Here is a 21,513-nt window from a genome sequence, read left to right as displayed (position 1 = left end):
AACCATCCAGCTTAATTAGCCCTGTGGAAAAAAACACTTACAAGACATACAACATAGATAACATATAAGACACTCTTATAAGTATGATTCAAACCTCTGCACTTTTTAAGAGTGTGTTATATGTTATCTATGTTGTATGTCTTGTAAGTGTTTTTTTCCACAGGGCTAATTAAGTTGGATGGTTTGTTCCAGGTGACTGCACCTTTACGAAAGACAATGACACAAGCCAATGAAAAATATGGGAGAGTGGGCGCTGCTTCTCTCCCATACTTTACTACAGCAGTCTGGTAGAGCGAGTACCGTATGCGTGCTGCCGCTAGGCCCGACCTAAAAATGTGAATGAAATATTATCCAATGCCATTTTATTATGTTCTTACAACAAGAACAACAGAGCTACATAAGAAACGCGAGAGAAGCGGTTTTCTTTTGCCAAACTATGTTGGAAGTTTGTGAAGGAAGGAGAAAACATAGCCATTAAGAGTAAAAAATGTAGACAGTAACGCAGCAGGTGTGCATATAAGTACACACAAACTGTGAGCACAGTAGACACTGGTTGCAAGGGCAACCTTATAAGTAATAGAAAAAAGTAAGAAGGGAGCTAAAAAGCACAAGTAGAAAATTGTGCAATTGGATATGATTAAATCTGCGTTTTCGTGGGGTGGGGAGAGAGGGGTTTATTTTCAAAATGTTTGCATAGATTCAAGAGTCTGTACTTGAGAGCGGAAAGTCATGTTTGTTTGTATTTCCTGTTGTCGTCACATGTGGGTGTCACCAGGGCCGGTCCTAGGCCTTCTGAGGCCCCGGGCGAAAGGGAAGATGCGAGGCCCCCCGAATTGCATATTGCGTCACAAGAAGTGACATCACAGAAAGCGACATCGCATATTATGCTGATGTATTCGATTTTTCACCATTTGATTCTTACTTTTTATTCCTCGTTATTCTATGGATTTGTACTTCATGCTCCTTTTTATATTTCTGTACCATGTTTTCTCTTTCTATTTCAATAAAGCTTCCTAAACAAACCACTGGAGCGAATGGATAGAACCAGAGAAACCATTTGATGCTATAACAGGAAGAGCCAGCAAACTAGGGGTCCAGGATGTAGACGCAGCGCACGGCGTTGGCTTCCTCGATTAGACCCTGGACCTGCTTCAGGGATGCGTATGCATGTGTGTGTATAAACACACAATGCGTACTCATGCCAATAAAATGTCTTGGTTGGATAATGCACCTGCTACAGAGCAACTGAGGTTAAGTGACGTTCACCGATTTTGATCCCGGCAAGTTTACTTTGGGGTTAAAGTCTCACCTACTGGTCACAACATACTATACCCATAATAGTGCTCCTGGCGCTCATGTACTGGCTGCATGGAGGTACGCATGTGTGCAAACACCTACACACAATAAAAATGTTCAGTGCGGAGAGTGCTAACGCAAACATCTGTATCATGCATAACGCAAACATGCATGCCCAGTTAAAGCTTAGGAGTTGATATACGGCTCGCAGAGGTGTGCTCTGATAGCCAGAAACCGGTCCTAGGATGCTTGATTCCGGTCCAGAGAAGACATGGCTTGGCAGTTCGGGCTGGACTGTTCTCATGAGGCACAGGGTCAAGACTGATTTGCATATGGCCATGTTTGAACTGGGGTGGCTTGGTGAGCAAAATAACGATGGACTAAACCCAGATCTGTGACTGGGGGTGAATGTTTTGCCATTGTGCATCATTCCGTCCATCATCTTGTGTGTTTTGCTCTACCACACATAATACAGGTTACAGGTACAACCCCTGTAGGGTAACTAGCCTGGTTTGTGTTCCTGCTGCAGAGATCTGTGTGTAAACTTTCGGTCACATGTTCCGATACAAGTTAGAAAGCCCACCGCCATAAAACACTTGTTACAGTGATCTGTTTGTAACTACACACTACTCATCTGAATGCCAGCAGGACCACATCAGCCATTTTAACCTCTGAAAATAACCAAGAATAGTTCATTTGGACTGAGTAACAGCATTAGCTGATATAAATTGCTTGGTTGAGCTTTTATTATCTTATAAACAAAAGCAAATTTGTAACACCATTTCGTACCTAGCACTCTGCACTCCCTAGCACTCCATAGTCACTCTGCACTCCCTAGCACTCCCTAGTCACTCTGCACTCCCTAGCACTCCCTAGCAGTCACTCTTCAGTCACTCTGCAGTCCCTAGCACTCTGCAGTCACTCTGCACTCCCTAGCACTCCCTAGCACTCTGCAGTCACTCTCCACTCCCTATTCACTCTGCACTCCCTAGTCACTCTGCACTCCCTGGTCACTCTGCACTCCCTAGCACACCTTAGCACTCCCTAGTCACTCTGCACTCCCTAGTCACTCTGCACTCCCTCGTCACTCTGCACTCCCTAGTCACTCTGCAATCCCTAGTCACTCTGCACTCCCTAGCACACCTTAGCACTCCCTAGCACTCCCTAGTCACTCTGCACTCCCTAGCACTCCCAAGTCACTCTGCACTCCCTAGCACTCCCTAGCAGTCACTCTTCAGTCACTCTGCAGTCCCTAGCACTCTGCAGTCACTCTGCACTCCCTAGCACTCCCTAGCACTCTGCAGTCACTCTCCATTCCCTAGTCACTCTGCACTCCCTAGTCACTCTGCACTCCCTAGCACACCTTAGCACTCCCTAGCACTCCCTAGTCACTCTCCACTCCCTAGTCACTCTGCACTCCCTAGCACACCTTAGCACTCCCTAGCACTCCCTAGTCACTCTGCACTCCCTAGTCAATCTGCACTCCCTAGCACACCTTAGCACTCCCTAGCACTCCCTAGTCACTCTGCACTCCCTAGTCACTCTGCACTCCCTATCACACCTTAGCACTCCCTGGCATTCCCTAGTCACTCTGCACTCCCTAGTCACTCTGCACTCCCTAGTCACTCTCCACTCCCTAGTCACTCTGCACTCCCTAGCACACCTTAGCACTCCCTAGCACTCCCTAGTCACTTTGCACTCCCTAGTCACTCTGCACTCCCTAGTCACTCTGCAGTCCCTAGCACACCTTAGCACTCCCTGACACTCCCTAGTCACTCTGCACTCCCTAGTCACTCTGCACTCCCTAGTCACTCTGCACTCCCTAGCACTCCCTAGCCACTCTGCACTCCCTACCACTCCCTTGCACTCTGCACTCCCTTGCACTCTGCATTCCCTAGCACGCCCTAGCCACTCTGCACTCCCTAGTCACTCTGCAGTCACTCTGCCCTCCCTAGCACTCCCTAGTCACTCTGCACTCCCTAGCACTCCCTAGTCACTCTGCACTCCCCAGTACTCCCTAGTCACTCTGCACTCCCTAGCTCCCCCTAGCACTCTGCAGTCACTCTGCACTCCCTAGCACTCCCTAGTCACTCTGTACTTTCGGTCACATGTTCCGATACAAGTTAGAAAGCCCACCGCCATAAAACACTTGTTACAGTGATCTGTTTGTAACTACACACTACTCATCTGAATGCCAGCAGGACCACATCAGCCATTTTAACCTCTGAAAATAACCAAGAATAGTTCATTTGGACTGAGTAACAGCATTAGCTGATATAAATTGCTTGGTTGAGCTTTTATTATCTTATAAACAAAAGCAAATTTGTAACACCATTTCGTACCTAGCACTCTGCACTCCCTAGCACTCCATAGTCACTCTGCACTCCCTAGCACTCCCTAGTCACTCTGCACTCCCTAGCACTCCCTAGCAGTCACTCTTCAGTCACTCTGCAGTCCCTAGCACTCTGCAGTCACTCTGCACTCCCTAGCACTCCCTAGCACTCTGCAGTCACTCTCCACTCCCTAGTCACTCTGCACTCCCTAGTCACTCTGCACTCCCTGGTCACTCTGCACTCCCTAGCACACCTTAGCACTCCCTAGTCACTCTGCACTCCCTAGTCACTCTGCACTCCCTCGTCACTCTGCACTCCCTAGTCACTCTGCAATCCCTAGTCACTCTGCACTCCCTAGCACACCTTAGCACTCCCTAGCACTCCCTAGTCACTCTGCACTCCCTAGCACTCCCAAGTCACTCTGCACTCCCTAGCACTCCCTAGCAGTCACTCTTCAGTCACTCTGCAGTCCCTAGCACTCTGCAGTCACTCTGCACTCCCTAGCACTCCCTAGCACTCTGCAGTCACTCTCCACTCCCTAGTCACTCTGCACTCCCTAGTCACTCTGCACTCCCTAGCACACCTTAGCACTCCCTAGCACTCCCTAGTCACTCTCCACTCCCTAGTCACTCTGCACTCCCTAGCACACCTTAGCACTCCCTAGCACTCCCTAGTCACTCTGCACTCCCTAGTCACTCTGCACTCCCTAGCACACCTTAGCACTCCCTAGCACTCCCTAGTCACTCTGCACTCCCTAGTCACTCTGCACTCCCTATCACACCTTAGCACTCCCTGGCACTCCCTAGTCACTCTGCACTCCCTAGTCACTCTGCACTCCCTAGTCACTCTCCACTCCCTAGTCACTCTGCACTCCCTAGCACACCTTAGCACTCCCTAGCACTCCCTAGTCACTTTGCACTCCCTAGTCACTCTGCACTCCCTAGTCACTCTGCAGTCCCTAGCACACCTTAGCACTCCCTGACACTCCCTAGTCACTCTGCACTCCCTAGTCACTCTGCACTCCCTAGTCACTCTGCACTCCCTAGCACTCCCTAGCCACTCTGCACTCCCTACCACTCCCTTGCACTCTGCACTCCCTTGCACTCTGCATTCCCTAGCACGCCCTAGCCACTCTGCACTCCCTAGTCACTCTGCAGTCACTCTGCCCTCCCTAGCACTCCCTAGTCACTCTGCACTCCCTAGCACTCCCTAGTCACTCTGCACTCCCCAGTACTCCCTAGTCACTCTGCACTCCCTAGCTCCCCCTAGCACTCTGCAGTCACTCTGCACTCCCTAGCACTCCCTAGTCACTCTGTACTCCCTAGCACTCCCTAGTTATCCTGTGAGTTTCAGCCCTTCCAATGAACAATGGACCAGGAAAGGCAGGGTGAGGGTAAAAAAAACAGAGCTTGACAAACACTTGGCAGAGGTGAATGTGTTCCAGAGGCATGCTTGGTACCTTCTCCAATCTACACAAAGTATCTTACGGTCTCCTACTTCCACAAAACCAGTCCTTACCACTCTTTTTTTTAGTTATATAGCATAGCCATGCTAGCTTTGCCTTTAAGAGGTCAACATCAATAGTTATGGCACTTGTCACTGTTGGGGCTTTTTTTTGCTCAATCTTGTGGTGTATTGTAAGAACTGCCTGATTTGCAATAAGCAGCTATTCCTGATTCATATTTTTAAGGCGATTCCTCTCTGGTTGTGAAAGACTTATTGTGGGATTACAAGGAGCATAGAAGGACTTGCAGCCCACCCATTAATTTCCATTGGTCAGCTTTACTGTCACTCTTGTTTACTTGCTTCTGTTTGAATGGCTTGCCTTGCCCATCTTATGTCTATCACTCCCCTGGAACATATGCAATTTACTTTTACCCTTCCACTTCTACTTTTAGGGAATTGCTTTCTTTTTTTTTCTCAAGCCCTCCAAAAGAATGCATGTGTTTTCAAGCGGTCTCCCTAGTGTGCTTCTCTTCCCCTGGCATGCTCGATGTTGCTCTTTCAATCCCAATTGCTTCTCTCCCTCATCCTTTTGTGATGCACTCACAATTGTGCTCTTCTCCTCCCTTGTTGCTTTTCAGCCGTGTGCTTCTCTCCCCATCTTGCTGTTCCTCTCTCGCATGTTTGCTTTCCTCCTTCCCTTACCCATGCCCTCCCTGTTCCAACTCGGATTGCAAAATAAAAGTATTAAAAAAAAATGTTCCTGAGTCATTTTGTAGGTGTGCAAATGCATGGTGCACCTACATTCAAAATGACGGAGCCGTCATAGGAATTTTATTATTAATATTCTTTAGCTATGCTGCACTGTAGAGCCGGGCTAAAAGCCATTGGCAATAACAAATAAGTCACAAAATGCAAGACCTGTTGGCTTTGCCATTAAATCGGTAATACCGAGCACAAATCTGGAGTGGATGGGATACTTAACGCATGGAGTAGGGAAACTTGAGGGCTTTGCGGAAAACCGTGGGACAGCGAGCAGATGCGAGCAGTAAAGTGTGTATGAACTTTGGGAGGGGGGAGGGGCAACTATTCAGAGACCATCTCCACATTCTGAAGTGAAGCCCTCACAAATAAAGGAACATTTTTTTCAAATTCATGGGGTAGAAAGAGGTTTAAGTCTCGCCCTATGAAACGTAAGCGCTTTGCCCGACCCGTATGGACTCCTTAAACCAGACATTTCTCTATAAATTAAAGCTTTTTGCTTGCCAGAATTTGTTGGCACACATACAAAAACAAAACACACGTTTCAGAATGCAAACGTTGATATCTACAACATAAACGTTTTGATGGTGGGGCTACTGGGTAAACAGTTCACCTTTGCTTAACACGACAAGATACCCCACCCTCTGGTCTCAAACATTCTGCTCAATAGAGATAAGAGACACTGCCCTACCAAGATTCGAAGTATACAAAAGACAGTTGATCTGGCTGCTCCCTCCTCCCCTCACCCACCTCCTCTTACCTGTGTCCGGCTGGTGCTCCAAAGAAACAAAGGGGCCTCCGTTGCCTGGAAACAAAATGCTGAAACAGAGCCTAGAATGGCCAGTACTTAACCGAGGCGCTGCCCCGCCCCTGACATTGTGAGCCAACATAATTGCTGGCCCAGCTGTTATGCCGCCCCCCATTCTGTTTGCACCTTCCCCCACCTGTAATGTGATCAGGAGAGGCAGGGGGCCCTGTAGTGAGCTGTGAACGTGTGACCTTTCACGGGGGCGCGATCAGGTGAGGCAGGGGGCCCTGTAGTGAGCTGTGAATGTGTGCCTTTCACGGGGGCGCGATCAGGTGAGGCAGGGGGCCCTGTAGTGAGCTGTGAATGTGTGCCTTTCACGGGGGCGCGATCAGGTGAGGCAGGGGACCCTGCAGTGAGCTGTGAACGTGTGACCTTTCATGGGGGCGCGAGGCCCCCTGTGTTTTGCCGAGCGCGAAGCCCTGGGCGGCTGCCCACACTGCCCATGCCTAGCGCCGGCCCTGGGTGTCACACATCGTAGAGTGTAGGCTCAGAGTGTTCAGGGGCCGAAGGAGATCCTATTAATTCAATGGAAAACACACCGAAGCAGTGTTGTAACATGTGAGTGGTTGTGAACAGTTGTTTAGTAACTAGCTTCTCAGATCATATTTCAAAATCGGTTCGCGTCTATCTCGAGTAAAGAACACGCGTCTGTTTCAGTCTAGTTAGTGCGCCTGATAAGTTTCAGTTTCAGACCACACAGGGATTCACCTCCACATTACTCTTCTCCGCCACGTCCCTGACAGAAAGCAAAACAAGCCTTGGAAACGCCAGCAGGTCTAACTTTGGCTGCCAGCCTTTTGGCTTTGTCACTGCATTTTGTTTTTTGTAAAACCTTTTTTTTTTAGAGCCTTGACCCCTTTCCATGGTGCCCCACTGTCCCCAAGACAGTCTATATGGATTCAGTGGTGCAACAAAGCTATAAATAATCACAATGAGGAATGCTGACAATATCTATTCTTTATATTTACTGAAGATTTTTTTATTTAAGTGCTAGTCACCTCCTAGCTTTTCCCAAAAGGGGGCTACAGAAATGGAAGACAGAGCCGGGGCGTTTTATCCTGCTTTAATGAAATATGCTGAGAAGGATTCTGTATGTGTAATGGTATTGTTGAAAATACCTCTGCAGTGTTTGACCAGAAAGGAACCACAGAATGGGAAGTGGCATTGGTTTTCAGAACCCCTCCTGAGGCGAAAAGCCGGGAGCTAAACTGTGTTTTTTAAAACTGTATGTAACCTGCTCAACAGCTGAATTTCTTTTTTTTAACTCCACTTATCCCTCTGGGCATTCATCACGTCATCTAACAAACACCCTGCACAGCCGAGTGAACGCTGTTGCAGGTGAGTTGTTTGTTTATTTTGCCGCCACCCTTGGACCAGCGGACATGCCCACTCGTGCCGGCCACGCCCCCTCCCCCTGATGCTTAAAAGCGCTCTGAGATGATAGCGTCGCTCTTTCAGAACCCCTCCTGAGGCGAAAAGCCGGGAGCTAAACTGTGTTTTTTAAAACTGTATGCAACCTGCTAAACAGCTGAATTTCTTTCTTTTAACTCCACTTACCCCTCTGGACATTCATCACGTCATCTAACAAACACCCTGCACAGCCGAGTGAACGCTGTTGCAGGTGAGTTGTTTGTTTATTTTGCCGCCACCCTCGGACCAGCGGACACGCCCACTCGTGCCGGCCACGCCCCCTCCCCCTGATGCTTAAAAGCGCGCTGAGACGATAGCGTCGCTCTTTCAGAACCCCTCCTGAGGCGAAAAGCCGGGAGCTAAACTGTGTTTTTTAAAACTGTATGTAACCTGCTCAACAGCTGAATTTCTTTCTTTTAACTCCACTTACCCCTCTGGACATTCATCACGTCATCTAACAAACACCCTGCACAGCCGAGTGAACGCTGTTGCAGGTGAGTTGTTTGTTTATTTTGCCGCCACCCTCGGACCAGCGGACACACCCACTCGTGCCGGCCACGCCCCCTCCCCCTGATGCTTAAAAGCGCGCTGAGACGATAGCGTCGCTCTTTCAGAACCCCTCCTGAGGCGAAAAGCCGGGAGCTAAACTGTGTTTTTTAAAACTGTATGTAACCTGCTCAACAGCTGAATTTCTTTCTTTTAACTCCACTTACCCCTCTGGACATTCATCACGTCATCTAACAAACACCCTGCACAGCCGAGTGAACGCTGTTGCAGGTGAGTTGTTTGTTTATTTTGCCGCCACCCTCGGACCAGCGGGCACGCCCACTCGTGCCGGCCACGCCCCCTCCCCCTGATGCTTAAAAGCGCGCTGAGACGATAGCCTCGCTCTTTCAGAACCCCTCCTGAGGTGAAAAGCCGGGAGCTAAACTGTGTTTTTTAAAACGGTATGTAACCTGCTCAACAGCTGAATTTCTTTCTTTTAACTCCACTTACCCCTCTGGACATTCATCACGTCATCTAACAAACACCCTGCACAGCCGAGTGAAAGCTGTTGCGGGTGAGTTGTTTGTTTATTTTGCCGCCACCCTCGGACCAGCGGACACACCCACTCGTGCCGGCCACGCCCCTCCCCCTGATGCTTAAAAGCGCGCTGAGACGATAGCGTCACTCTTTCAGAACCCCTCCTGAGGCGAAAAGCCGGGAGCTAAACTGTGTTTTTTAAAACTGTATGCAACCTGCTCAACAGCTGAATTTCTTTCTTTTAACTCCACTTACCCCTCTGGACATTCATCACGTCATCTAACAAACACCCTGCACAGCCGAGTGAACGCTGTTGCAGGTGAGTTGTTTGTTTATTTTGCCGCCACCCTCGGACCAGCGTACACGCCCACTCGTGCCGGCCACGCCCCCTCCCCTCATCCTCTCCACCTCCATAAAATATGCTCAGCCATCGGAAGCGCAGCGGACGAGCACAGCGGGCGTGCATAAGGCAAGCTCGTCTGCGCTCGTTCGCGCCTGGCCGGGCCCAGGGGCCATGTCCACTGGCTCCTTTGGGGGTGACAGATACGTATACAGCTCAAGTCTTTTACATCAGCTGCACCCACCGGTTACACCCAGTTGTGGCCTTCCTAGACACCCCCTGGAGATCCCTCACTGCTGCACGCATTGTAAATCTGAGCTAATTATTAAAACCACTACTGCCAGATCTGAGGTAAAGGATTATTCTATGCTTCTGCTTAATTGCAGGTCTCTAGTGAAACATTGCTTAGAAATCTCTCTACTACTAGATGAACACTCACCGGACGTGATCTTTTTGACCGAGACTTGGTTAAATCAAGACTCTCAGCCGGATCTGGCACAGGCCATTATTCCGGGATATCAGATAGCGCGGGCTGATCGACCGCTGGGCAGAGGCGGCGGCCTTGCGATTATTCACAAGGAGAGTTATGTCTGCCGCTGTTTGTCAGAGGAGATTGAGGATTGCGAAAATCTCTCTTTTGTGATTGAGTTTGCCCCTAATTCCAGCTTCACTGGTATTCTCATCTACTGCCCCCCTGGCTCTATCGGACAATTCAACACCTCTCTTCTATCGGTGGCATCCCAACTGGTTGTCATTCCCTCCAACTTCACCTTATTGGGAGATTTTAACATACACTTTGACAACCTCTTGGACTCCACAGCACTAGAGATGATGTCAAGCCTGGCTGCCATTCAACTGGAGCAATTAGTCCCCTCTGCCACACACGAAAAAGGTCATCTTTTAGACCCGATCTTTAGTAACAGTGACCAGCTTAAAGTGGGTACCATTAGTAGCCTTCCATGGTTGGACCATTTCCTGATAGCCTTCACCTGGACCACGAGTAAACCCCCCTCATCCTCTTTCACATCTCGGAAAACTCAAAACTGGTCCAAACTTCCTATCGACAATTGGATGAAGGCTCTCAGCACTACTAGACCCATACTCTCCCATGACCCGATGGCAAATAACATTAAATATGACGAGTGGATTACCACCTCTCTTGACTCGGTTCTCCCTTCATACCCATCTAGGTCAAAGAGGCAAAGCAAATCAGCCCCGTGGTACACAGAAGACCTCAGATATCAAAAGCGTCTCTGCAAGAGACAAGAGAGGAAATGGTGCATGACCTACAATCCTGCTGATAAAACCACCTACAGGGAAATTATTAGGAACTATAAACTGGCCATAAAAACTTCGCAAGCAGCCTACTATAACGATAAAATAACAACGGCTACATCTAAGCCGAAAGAAATATATCGTATAGTAAATTCCCTGATAAAACCCTCCCCGCCTGCCACTGATAATAGTAGTTCATCGTCCAAATGCAATGAGTTGGTGGATTTCTTCTTTCAAAAAGTGAACAAAATCTACCTTTCTTTTCCAAATCCATCCACGGATTCATCCTCTCAACGCCTGGACTCAGTTCTGGACAGGGACAATAAGCTGGAGTCCCTCCCTCTGTTGAAACTGGAAACATTGGAGAGTCTAGCACAACATATAAAAAACGGCTCTCCGTGTGACCCTGCTCCACTGGGCTCGCTGGGGCTGGCCAGCAAAACCATTCTCCCTACCCTTCTGGAATTGTTGAACTCTTCCATATTGAGTGGGATGGTACCAGCGACCTGGAAACACGCAATGGTACGGGCCTTATTAAAAAAACCCTCTCTCTACCCAGCTAACCCAGGCAATTACCGCCCGATTTCTCTGCTCCCATGGGTATCTAAGATCCTGGAGAAGCACGTCAATACCACTCTGACAAAATACTTTGAGGAAAACCATCTCCTCGATGCTTCCCAGACGGGCTTTCGCCCAAAACACGGGACAGAGACTGCTCTACTGGCCGTAACTGAGGAGGCAAGACGGATCTTGGATCGGGGGGGGGTCAGTGGCAGTGATCCTCCTCGATCTGAGTGCCGCGTTTGACACGGTACATCATAAAATTCTGTTGAACCGTCTCGCCGACCTAGGAGTGTCCGGAGAAGCCCTGGTCTGGTTCGAGTCTTTCCTATCGGACAGAACCTTCCAGGTCTTTGACGGCACATTCGTGTCATCAAGTAGGCCTTTGGGGTGCGGAGTCCCGCAGGGTTCATCCTTGAGCCCTATGCTCTTCAACGCATACATGAGGCCGCTGGCTGGGATTGTTCGTCCGCATGGTGTCAATATCATCTCCTATGCGGACGACACTCAGCTGGTGGTCTCCCTTGCACAGAAGAGCGGCCTCCAATCACCGCCCAATCTAGCGGCTTGCCTGGAGGATGTAAAGAGCTGGATGATGAGCTCATGTCTGAAGCTCAACGACGACAAAACTGAGCTCATGCTCCTGGGCCCGGCGGCTCCTTCTACTCTGGAGCTGATATGGCCCGCAAGCATGGGTGCGGCTCCACCCCCGAGAGATAACATCAAAAGTCTGGGGGTATGGCTCGATAAGTCACTGAGCCTTAATACACAGGCCACCAAGGTGTCGGCCACTTGTTTTGGCCTCCTTAGGGTGATTAAAAAAATTCTTCCCCTTCTTCCATTTGAGGCCAGACAAATAATCATACGCCTTGTCCAATCCCGTCTGGACTTTAATAATGCCCTCTATCTTGGAGCACCAGATTACACCCTACAAAAACTTCAGTGCACTCAAAATTGTGCTGCCCGTGCGCTATTGGGAGTACCACGGAGGACCTCAATAAAAACTGGCCTAAGAACTCTACACTGGTTGCCTGTTAGGGACAGAGTGAAGTTTAAAGCTCTATGCATTGCCCACCAGACCTTCTGGAAAATGGGCCCAGAAATCAACTGCTCCCTGATTTCTCCTTATCTGCCCAACAAGGCACTTCGTTCCTCAACCGCATCACTAGCTAAAATTCCAAGAATCTTTAGAGCCAGAGCAGGAGGACGTTCGTTCTCGTACAATGTGTCTAAATTGTGGAACACCCTTCCTTTGCAGATGCAAGATAATTCCAACTTAACTAGTTTCCGGAAACAACTCAAAACCTTTTTGTTTCAGTAATTAGTAACCTCCTGAGGGCATCTTCTGTTTTAGTGGCAGGGCAACTGTAGCGCTTTACAAATCCCATTTTCATTTTCATTTCATTTCAAGGGAAGGAGGCACCGTTTCAGGTTCCTCACATGATTTTATAAGGTTGGAGTACTGTCTGGCCTTTGTTTAGGTTTGGCAGAGAATAAAGGCTCTACCCGGCAGTCCGGAGTTCATCTGGGTCACCAAATTATGTGTAGGCTGTATTGAGAGGCATCTCAGAATTGAGCAGTGCCTGTTCCATTTTACTGGATACTTATTCCCGATATACTGTTGAAGCCCCCAACCCCTACTCCATTAGAGTGATGTTCTTCTGCCCAACTTGAGTCACGTTTCTGTGGTGCATGCTCACAAGAGTGGCAAGGCGGACATCTTAGGAAGGTTTCTCCATTCCCTTGTTTCACTCTCTATCTCCTTTCTGGGCCAGCCGTAGAAAGCCTGTCAACACAGTATGTTTGGGTTTGAGTATTAAAAAGTAATATAATACTGGTGGCCAAAGACTAGCTGGCTGAGGCGTCAATGTGTAGATCAGAGCATCATGGAAAGTAGCATGCTGACAAGCATCCTCTGAGGAGCCGCTGTGTGAAGTAAACGGGGTAGTAGGAGGAGGATGACGGTTTCCAAGTTGACTATTCAAACGGGAAGATTGCTCTTAAAGTTCATTTTTGTTTATCTCTGTGGAACGGATAGAAGAGCAAGGGAATTATTACTACATTGCCTCCTCTCTCAGGTATTTTGTAAGTCGTTTTGCAGTGGTAGTGCTAGAGGTGGGTAAAGGCAGGGCTTCCACTGAATTAAGAAGTACTACAATTGAGATTGCGCGTATCCATTCAAGTATTCTGTCGCCCAGTTGTTCCAAATTATCCTTCTCAATGGCTTGGGCAGTGGGCGTTTTGGTCTGGGCTTGAGAAGCACCCCTATGGATAGAGCACATTGTGCAACACCATTAAATAAAGAAGTAGGCTCTGCCTTCCAAAGTGTTTAAATCTCATCTGTGAAGATAGCCACTACTGAAGGGAAATAGGTGCTAAGGTATATATATTCACTCAGGGTCGCTATGCATGTATCATCACAGAGGACTTTAGAGCAGGAATTCTCATTGTAAAGGATTGGTGGTTGCAGGATCATAAATGACATTGGGATGGAGACATTTAATCAAAGTCATCACCATTTTCTTTCTCCTGATAGCCCTTCAAATCAACATTAGATTTGGGGGGCATTTTTTTCAGGTCCACATCATGATTCATCAATGGTCCCAGCAAATGTTTTCCTTAATATCTTGCCTAGGGGTGGTCCTATTCATTAGTCTTTTGTGGTCCGTAAATATCCAAAAAGTCCCAAATTATTAGCTGGCTTGTCTGTATCTTTTGCTTCCTGGACATTCAGCTCCTCCTTTTTGTTGCAGTCCTTCCTGGGGACTCTAAGTCTTAAAAATAATTTACTTAGATCCTGTTGCTTGTGGAAGCACACTTTAGGACACACATAAATGCAGTTATTGTAGATGCGAGAGAAGTCTAAGTAACTTCGATCAGTCGCTAAGAAATGTCAGGAAGCCCTTAAGAGATGTCAGCAAGCCCTACCCCACAAATGGTTCTTCTTTAGGGGCATATAATAAAGTGTTTTGCATTTTTCTGTTTTTAGCACCTTGGTCATGTTGCCCCCTTCTTCTGCATATTACCCATACTCCCTCCTGTTGAGTGACAAGCTCTTTTGACCTTTAGACACAAGTCCCAATCAATCATCCCCTGCTCAGACCTCAGTAGTGATTAATACCAACTGTCCTAATTTGGGGTGCACTCCTGAGTCAGCTTCCTCTTAGGTCATATTTAAGCTTGCCAGGATGAAAGGCGTGGATGCCATTTTAAGGTCTAATGCATGTGAACAACAATGGTTCCGGGAAAAGTAACTATTTTACATTAAAGACAATCATACAATGACCACAGATACAAGAATTACAAAAAAAATTGCCAACAAATATATAAGTTGCCCACACAAGAATTCAGGATTTTTTAAATTATTATTGTAAATAAGTTTCCCAAATAAACATAACAGAGACATAAAATACATAAATACTTATTGCTCATTGGGTGAACCCTCCGTGGTATAAGGCACACTTGGGGGGAAGGGAGTAATCCAGGATGGAGAGGCATTAGTTTGATAAAAAGAAGGGTTTCTAAAGCGCTGCAGTACTTCCTTCTCTAAATCTGTGCATCAGTTGCATTGCAGCAAGACTTCCTGTTTTCATGTCATCACTATAAGTGGATTATCGAGTCTTTCTTACTTCCTTCACTCCAGAGTATTGCTTTTTGGTCACAGGGCCAGGGAAATTGGGGTGGTGTCTTTGCTGTTAGAAAATATGTCAGATGAGAGTACCACTTCTGTCTGTTTCTTCTCTTTCAGTAAAGTTTTGTGTGAATTGGAACTGTGTATCAATTGTGGCCCAGGAAGATTTGGATTCTTGGTTTTTATCTTTAGGTCAAGCCTGGGCAGCGCCTGCGCTGCTCTGCGAGACATGCTGTATCCGAGTATAGACTTGAAGTTCCACCCCCTCTCCGCCCATATTTTTCATTGGCATGTGTCATTGTCCTTTGTAAATGCTGGTGTCTGATTCGGTAATAGGCTTGTGAGTCCCTCCTTTGTACCACCTTGTCTTCATTTGTAACTTTTCACCATGAGGACTGGCCCTTTTACTTCTGTTGTTACACAGTATGTCTTATTTAGTCTGTAAGCACTATTTTCTTTAATGAGTTTCTCCTACTGGAGGTACAACATGCTTTCCTGCGGCATACAGCGCGCCATGCGCACTTTCACTTTCCAAGCAGCCCGAGACAATGGCGCAGCTTCTTTGAAATTAAATAGATATCGCATTTACAAGAGTTTGAGCTATTGTAAATGTCAATGCCTTTTATTTATGTGTTAATTATCAAAACAGATAAATGAAAGGCATTGTCATTTACAATGCCAATAGCTTAAGCTGTGGCAAATGCGATACCTATTGCATAGCAAATGCTTGTTTTCGCTAACCCCGAACGGCATACTCCGCTCCGCCAGCGTAGTTTGCAGAGTTTTACCACCTCCGTGCCCCTTTGTGAACGCAAAGTGGAGGCAAAACTCTGACTCTATGCCAGAGCGGAGTACGTCCCCCAGCCCCTGAACCACCGGTCCCAAAAAAAAGGGTAAAAAAAGGCCACTTACCTGCTCTCTTCCGTCTGCCAGCCGCCCCCCTCCTTGCTGTGGTGTCTCCTTTTTGCTGCCGTACTCCTCCTCGTTGCTGGTCGCAACCCCCTATGTTTAACGTCTTACATGAGCTGCGCAACGAGGAGGAGGACGGCGGCGACAAGGAGACACCACGGTGAGGAGGAAGGCAGCCCGCAGATGTGGGAGAGCAGGGAAGTGTTTTTTTTTTATCCTTTAAAAAAAATTCCAGTGGGACAGTGGAGGAGCAGAGTTCCACTGAGTTTTTTTTAAACTCCGTGGAACTCCGCAGAGTGCCACTCCACATACTCTGCCCAGACTTAGTTTTCACGTGTGATCACTTTTTTGGGGCACTATTATCACTAGCACTGCCTGTCCACTGAGTTCACTGAGCACGTTTGAATTCATTTATTGTCTATAAATGCTCAAAGGTTTATTGTACCATGCCCTACGTTTACTTTTTCTATCAACATATTTGTCTTTATAATTATAATATATAGTCATGTTTCTTGAATATGTTTGGCTACCTACAGTCATTGTTTCACAGATACATTTAGGGTATATGGCAAATGATGTAAACTTTGTATTGAAACTAAAACCTTTTCGCACATTGTTGTTTATAAATATGAACATCCCTATCCAGATTGGTCTATGGTTGCTCCTGTGGTTTTTATATCATTCTAGGAGTGGCACTAGGGGTTGAAACATGGCAGATAAGTGGCCTGAGATAATCAGGCCTCTATACGGATCACTGACATAATATCGAGGGACATAATATCGAGTATCAAAAATATCGGCGACAAAATATCGACAGACAGAATATCGACTTTGTATCTACAAACAGGTAAGTACAAAAATATCGAGTAAATAATATCGTTTACAAAAATATAGTTTGTAAAAATATCGACTTTATTAAAAACAATGTTAAATTAAATTGATATTACAAATTATTTACTAAAATATAGTTAAAATACTTCAATATATTTATAATAATTAAATAATTAATGAAAGTTATAAAAAATTTTTTTACAATCATATTTGTTAAAACATATATATATAGTAACATAATATAATTAAAATATATCCAATATTATTACCGTAGTATAGCGGAAATATCAAATTGCTATTCCCACTCCAGAGAGTGCAACAGTAAATAAGGCGTTGGGTAGCGTAGAGGTAAAAATTACTATTTCCACTTCAGAGAGTGCAACAGTAGGGAAAGCGTTTGATAGCGTAGGGGTAAAAATTACTATTCCCACTCCAGAGAGTGCAACAGTAGGGAAAGGGTGGGATAGCGTAGGGGTAAAACTTACTATTCCCACTCCAGAGAGTTCAACAGGAAGGAAAGCGTTGGATAGCGTAGGGGTTAAAATTACTGTTCCCACTCCAGAGAGAGCAACAGTAGGGAAAGCATTGGATAGCGTAGGGGTAAAAATTACTATTCCCACTCCAGAGTGTGCAACAGTAGGGAAAGCGTTGGATAGCGTAGGGGTAAAAATTACTATTTCCACTCCAGAGAGTGCAACAGTAGGGAACGCGTTTGATAGCGTAGGGGTAAAAATTACTATTCCCACTCCAGAGAGTGCAACAGTAGGGAAAGGGTGGGATAGCATAGGGGTAAAACTTACTATTCCCACTCCAGAGAGTTCAACAGGAGGGAAAGCGTTGGATAGCGTAGGGGTAAAAATTACTGTTCCCACTCCAGAGAGAGCAACAGTAGGGAAAGCGTTGGATAGCGTAGGGGTAAAAATTACTATTCCCACTCCAGAGTGTGCAACAGTAGGGAAAGCGTTGGATAGCGTAGGGGTAAAAATTACAATTTCCACTCCAGAGAGTGCAACAGTAGGGAAAGCGTTGGATAGCGTAGGGGTAAAAATGACTATTCCCACTCCAGAGAGTGCAACAGTAGGGAAAGGGTTGGATAGCGTAGGGGTAAAAATGACTATTCCCACTCCAGAGAGTGCAACAGTAGGGAAAGCGTTGGATAGCGTAGGGGTAAAAATTACTATTCCCACTCCAGAGAGTGCAACAGTAGTGAAAGCCTTGGATAGCGTAGGTGTTAAAATTACTATTCCCACTCCAGAGAGTGCAACAGTAGGGAAAGCGTTGGATAGCGTAGGGGTAAAAATTACTAATCCCACTCCAGAGAGTGCAACAGTAGGGAAAGCGTTGGATAGCGTAGGGGTAAAAATTACTTTTCCCACTCCAGAGAGTGCAACAGTAGCGAAAGCGTTGGATAGCGTAGGGGTAAAAATTACTATTCCCACTCCAGAGAGTGCAACAGTAGGGAAAGGGTTGGATAGCGTAGGGGTAAAAATGACTATTCCCACTCCAGGGAGTGTAACAGTAGGGAAAGGGTTGGACAGCGTAGGGGTAAAAATGACTATTCCCACTCCAGAGAGTGCAACAGTAGGGAAAGCGTTGGATAGCGTAGGGGTAAAAATTACTATTCCCACTCCAGAGAGTGCAACAGTAGGGAAAGCGATGGATAGCGTTGGTGTTAAAATTACTATTCCCACTCCAGAGAGTGCAACAGTAGGGAAAGCGTTGGATAGCGTAGGGGTAAAAATTACTAATCCCACTCCAGAGAGTGCAACAGTAGGGAAAGCATTGGATAGCGTAGGGGTAAAAATTACTATTCCCACTCCAGGGAGTGCAACAGTAGCGAAAGCGTTGGATAGCGTAGGGGTAAAAATTACTATTCCCAGTCCAGAGAGTACAACAGTAGGAAAAGGGTTGGATAGCGTAGGGGTAAAACTTACTATTCCCACTCCAGAGAGTGCAACAGTAGGGAAAGGGTTGGATAGCATAGGGTAAAAATGACTATTCCCACTCCAGAGAGTGCAACAGTAGGGAAAACGTTGGATAGCCTAGGGGTAAAAATTACTATTCCCACTCCAGAGAGTGCAACAGTAGGGAAAGCGTTGGATAGCGTAGATGTTAAAATTACTATTCCCACTCCAGAGAGTGCAACAGTAGGGAAAGCGTTGGATAGCGTAGGGGTAAACATTACTAATCCCACTCCAGAGAGTGCAACAGTAGGGAAAGCGTTGGATAGCGTAGGGGTAAAAATTACTATTCCCACTCTAGAGAGTGCAACAGTAGCGAAAGCTTTGGATAGCGTAGGGGTAAAAATTACTATTCCCACTCCAGAGAGTGCAACAGTAGGGAAAGGGTTGGATAGCGTAGGGGTAAAACTTACTATTCCTACTCCAGAGAGTGCAACAGTAGGGAAAGCGTTGGATAGCGTAGGGGTAAAAATTACTATTCCCACTCCAGAGAGTGCAACAGTAAGGAAAGCGTTGGATAGCTTAGGGGTAAAACTTACTATTCCACTCCAGAGAGTGCAACAGTAGGTAAAACGTTGGATAGCGTAGGGGTAAAACTTACTATTCCCACTCCAGAGAGTGCAACAGTAGAGAAAGCGTTGGATAGCGTAGGGGTAAAAATTACTATTCCCACTCCAGAGAGTGCAACTGTAAGGAAAGCGTTGGATAGCGTAGGGGTAAAACTTACTATTCCCACTTCAGAGAGTGCAACAGTAGGTAAAACGTTGGATAGCGTAGGGGTACAAATTACTATTCCCACTCCAAAGAGTGCAACAGTAGGGAAAGCGTTGGATAGCGTAGGGGTTAAAATTACTATTCCCACTCCAGAAAGTGCAACAGTAGGAAAAGCGTTGGATAGCGTAGGGGTAAAAATTACTATTCCCACTCCAGTGAGTGCAACCGTAGAGAAAGTAGATACTTCATATATTATTTAAAAAGATATATATATTAATATCTATGAAAAAATTAATTAAAAGTAATTACCACTTTAATATGATATAATAATGAAATAATTACAAATACTAATTTAATTTAATCATTACAATTAATTATCTATTAACACTAATTAATTTCAAATTACTAATTAGTAATTAAACAGTTACTTAACAATTAACATCTAATAAATACACAAAAAAATTAACATGTTTAATTAGTTATAATAAAATTACTTCCCACCCTATTCCCCTATTAAACCCACAACCCGCTCCAGAAATTTAATTGCTTAAATTAACATAATTATCAATTAATCAATTAAATACAATTATTTGGCATTTAAAATTTAATTAATTGCCAAAATTATAATTTAACAATTAATTATAAACAAATTCCAATAAATAAATTAACATATTTAATTAATTATAATTAATTACACTACATAAATTAACATATTTATTTCATTATAATTAAATTACTTCCCACCCTACTCCCCTATAAACCCACAACCCTCTACAGAAATTAAATTAGTTAAATTAACATAATTATCAATTAATCAATTAAATAAAAATAATTGGCAATTAAAATGTAATTATTTACTAAATAAAAACTAATTAACAATTAATTATAAAAAAATACCAATGAATAAATTTACATATTTAATTAATTGTAATTAAATCACACTACATAAATTAACATGTTTAATTAATTATAATTAAATTACTTCCCACCCTACTCCCCTATAAACCCACAACCCGCTACAGAAATTAAATTAGTTAAATTAAAATAATGATCTATTAATCAATTAAATAAAATTAATTGGCAATTAAAATGTAATAAATTACTAAATAAAAATCAATTAACAATTAATTGTAAACAAATACCAATAAATACATTTACATATTTAATTAATTATAATTAAATTACTTCCCACCCTATTCCTCTATAAACCCACAACCCACTACAGAATGAAATTACGCAAAATTTAAATAACTAAATTCATTAATTAAATTACATTATAACATAAATAAACACTTTTAACACATAAAATACACTATAAAAAATTAGATATTATTAAAAGTTTGATATTTTTCTTAACCTATATTATGTACTTCGATATATTGACTATCTATATTTTAAAATTCGATATTACATTACTTACCTTCAAAACGATATTTTTGATGTCTATATTTTGTCCATTCGATATTCTGTCCAGCCTATATTTTGTACTCGATATTATGTCTATTCAATATTTTGTAGTCGATATTTTGTCTGTTTACCCTCTATACACCTGCCAGATACAATTTTGTGAGTAGTAATGAGGGTCAGCTCACCAGAAAGCTGGACAGTCTATAAGGTATTCAATGTCTTACTTATTGTGTAAAGTGCATGGTAGCAATTGGGAAGTTAGAACACCAACACCCTTATCTGAGGAGCTGCCACCATGCTACAGAGCAGAAGGAACAGATTCAAGCACTTGCACCCTCTATGGGAAACCCAAAATTATGGAAAACAAAGTTCCTCGATCGTGGCCTCTTCTGTAGGACACAGGCTGAGGCTTAGTAATAGTGTCAAGACTGAGGTCAGGAAGACGCATCAGGAAAAGGAAGAATACTTTGAGATAGGTAGAGTCTAAGGATTTTCAGCCCACCGTGTAAAATAGCGTTTTGACTCCTAGTACTTTACCCACACACTGAAAATAGGTCATTAAAGGCCGATTTAGGGTTTTTTTGGCACCTCCACTGGCCTCATACAAAGGCCTTACCTCGCTCTTTGGAAAGGGTGACTCTGATTGTGGAGATTATATAAATGGTATATGGTAGCTCTTCGCTTCCTTCGCATTTGCCTACTGCAAATCCTCCAAGTACAGAAACAAAGCCTGCAGGGTATAATAAATGCCGTGTTCTCTTTAAAAGGAGCAAGTATGTGTGGTAGACCTGTCAGCCTTAGGATGGTCT

At 44.9% G+C, this 21,513-nt stretch overlaps 1 protein-coding gene across 1 annotated transcript in view; it reads left to right on the top strand.

The window, feature by feature from the left end:
- Positions 1-21,513, top strand: part of LOC147751414 (uncharacterized) — a 609,436-nt gene that overhangs the window by 259,371 nt on the left and 328,552 nt on the right. The gene's annotated exons all lie outside the window — the stretch shown is intronic.

Source organism: Lissotriton vulgaris, chromosome 1_1, assembly GCF_964263255.1.
Source record: "Lissotriton vulgaris chromosome 1_1, aLisVul1.2, whole genome shotgun sequence".
NCBI classification, from domain to species: domain Eukaryota; kingdom Metazoa; phylum Chordata; class Amphibia; order Caudata; family Salamandridae; genus Lissotriton; species Lissotriton vulgaris.
Note: the sequence above shows the minus strand (reverse complement) of the source record. Positions and strands in the feature narration are given on the sequence as shown.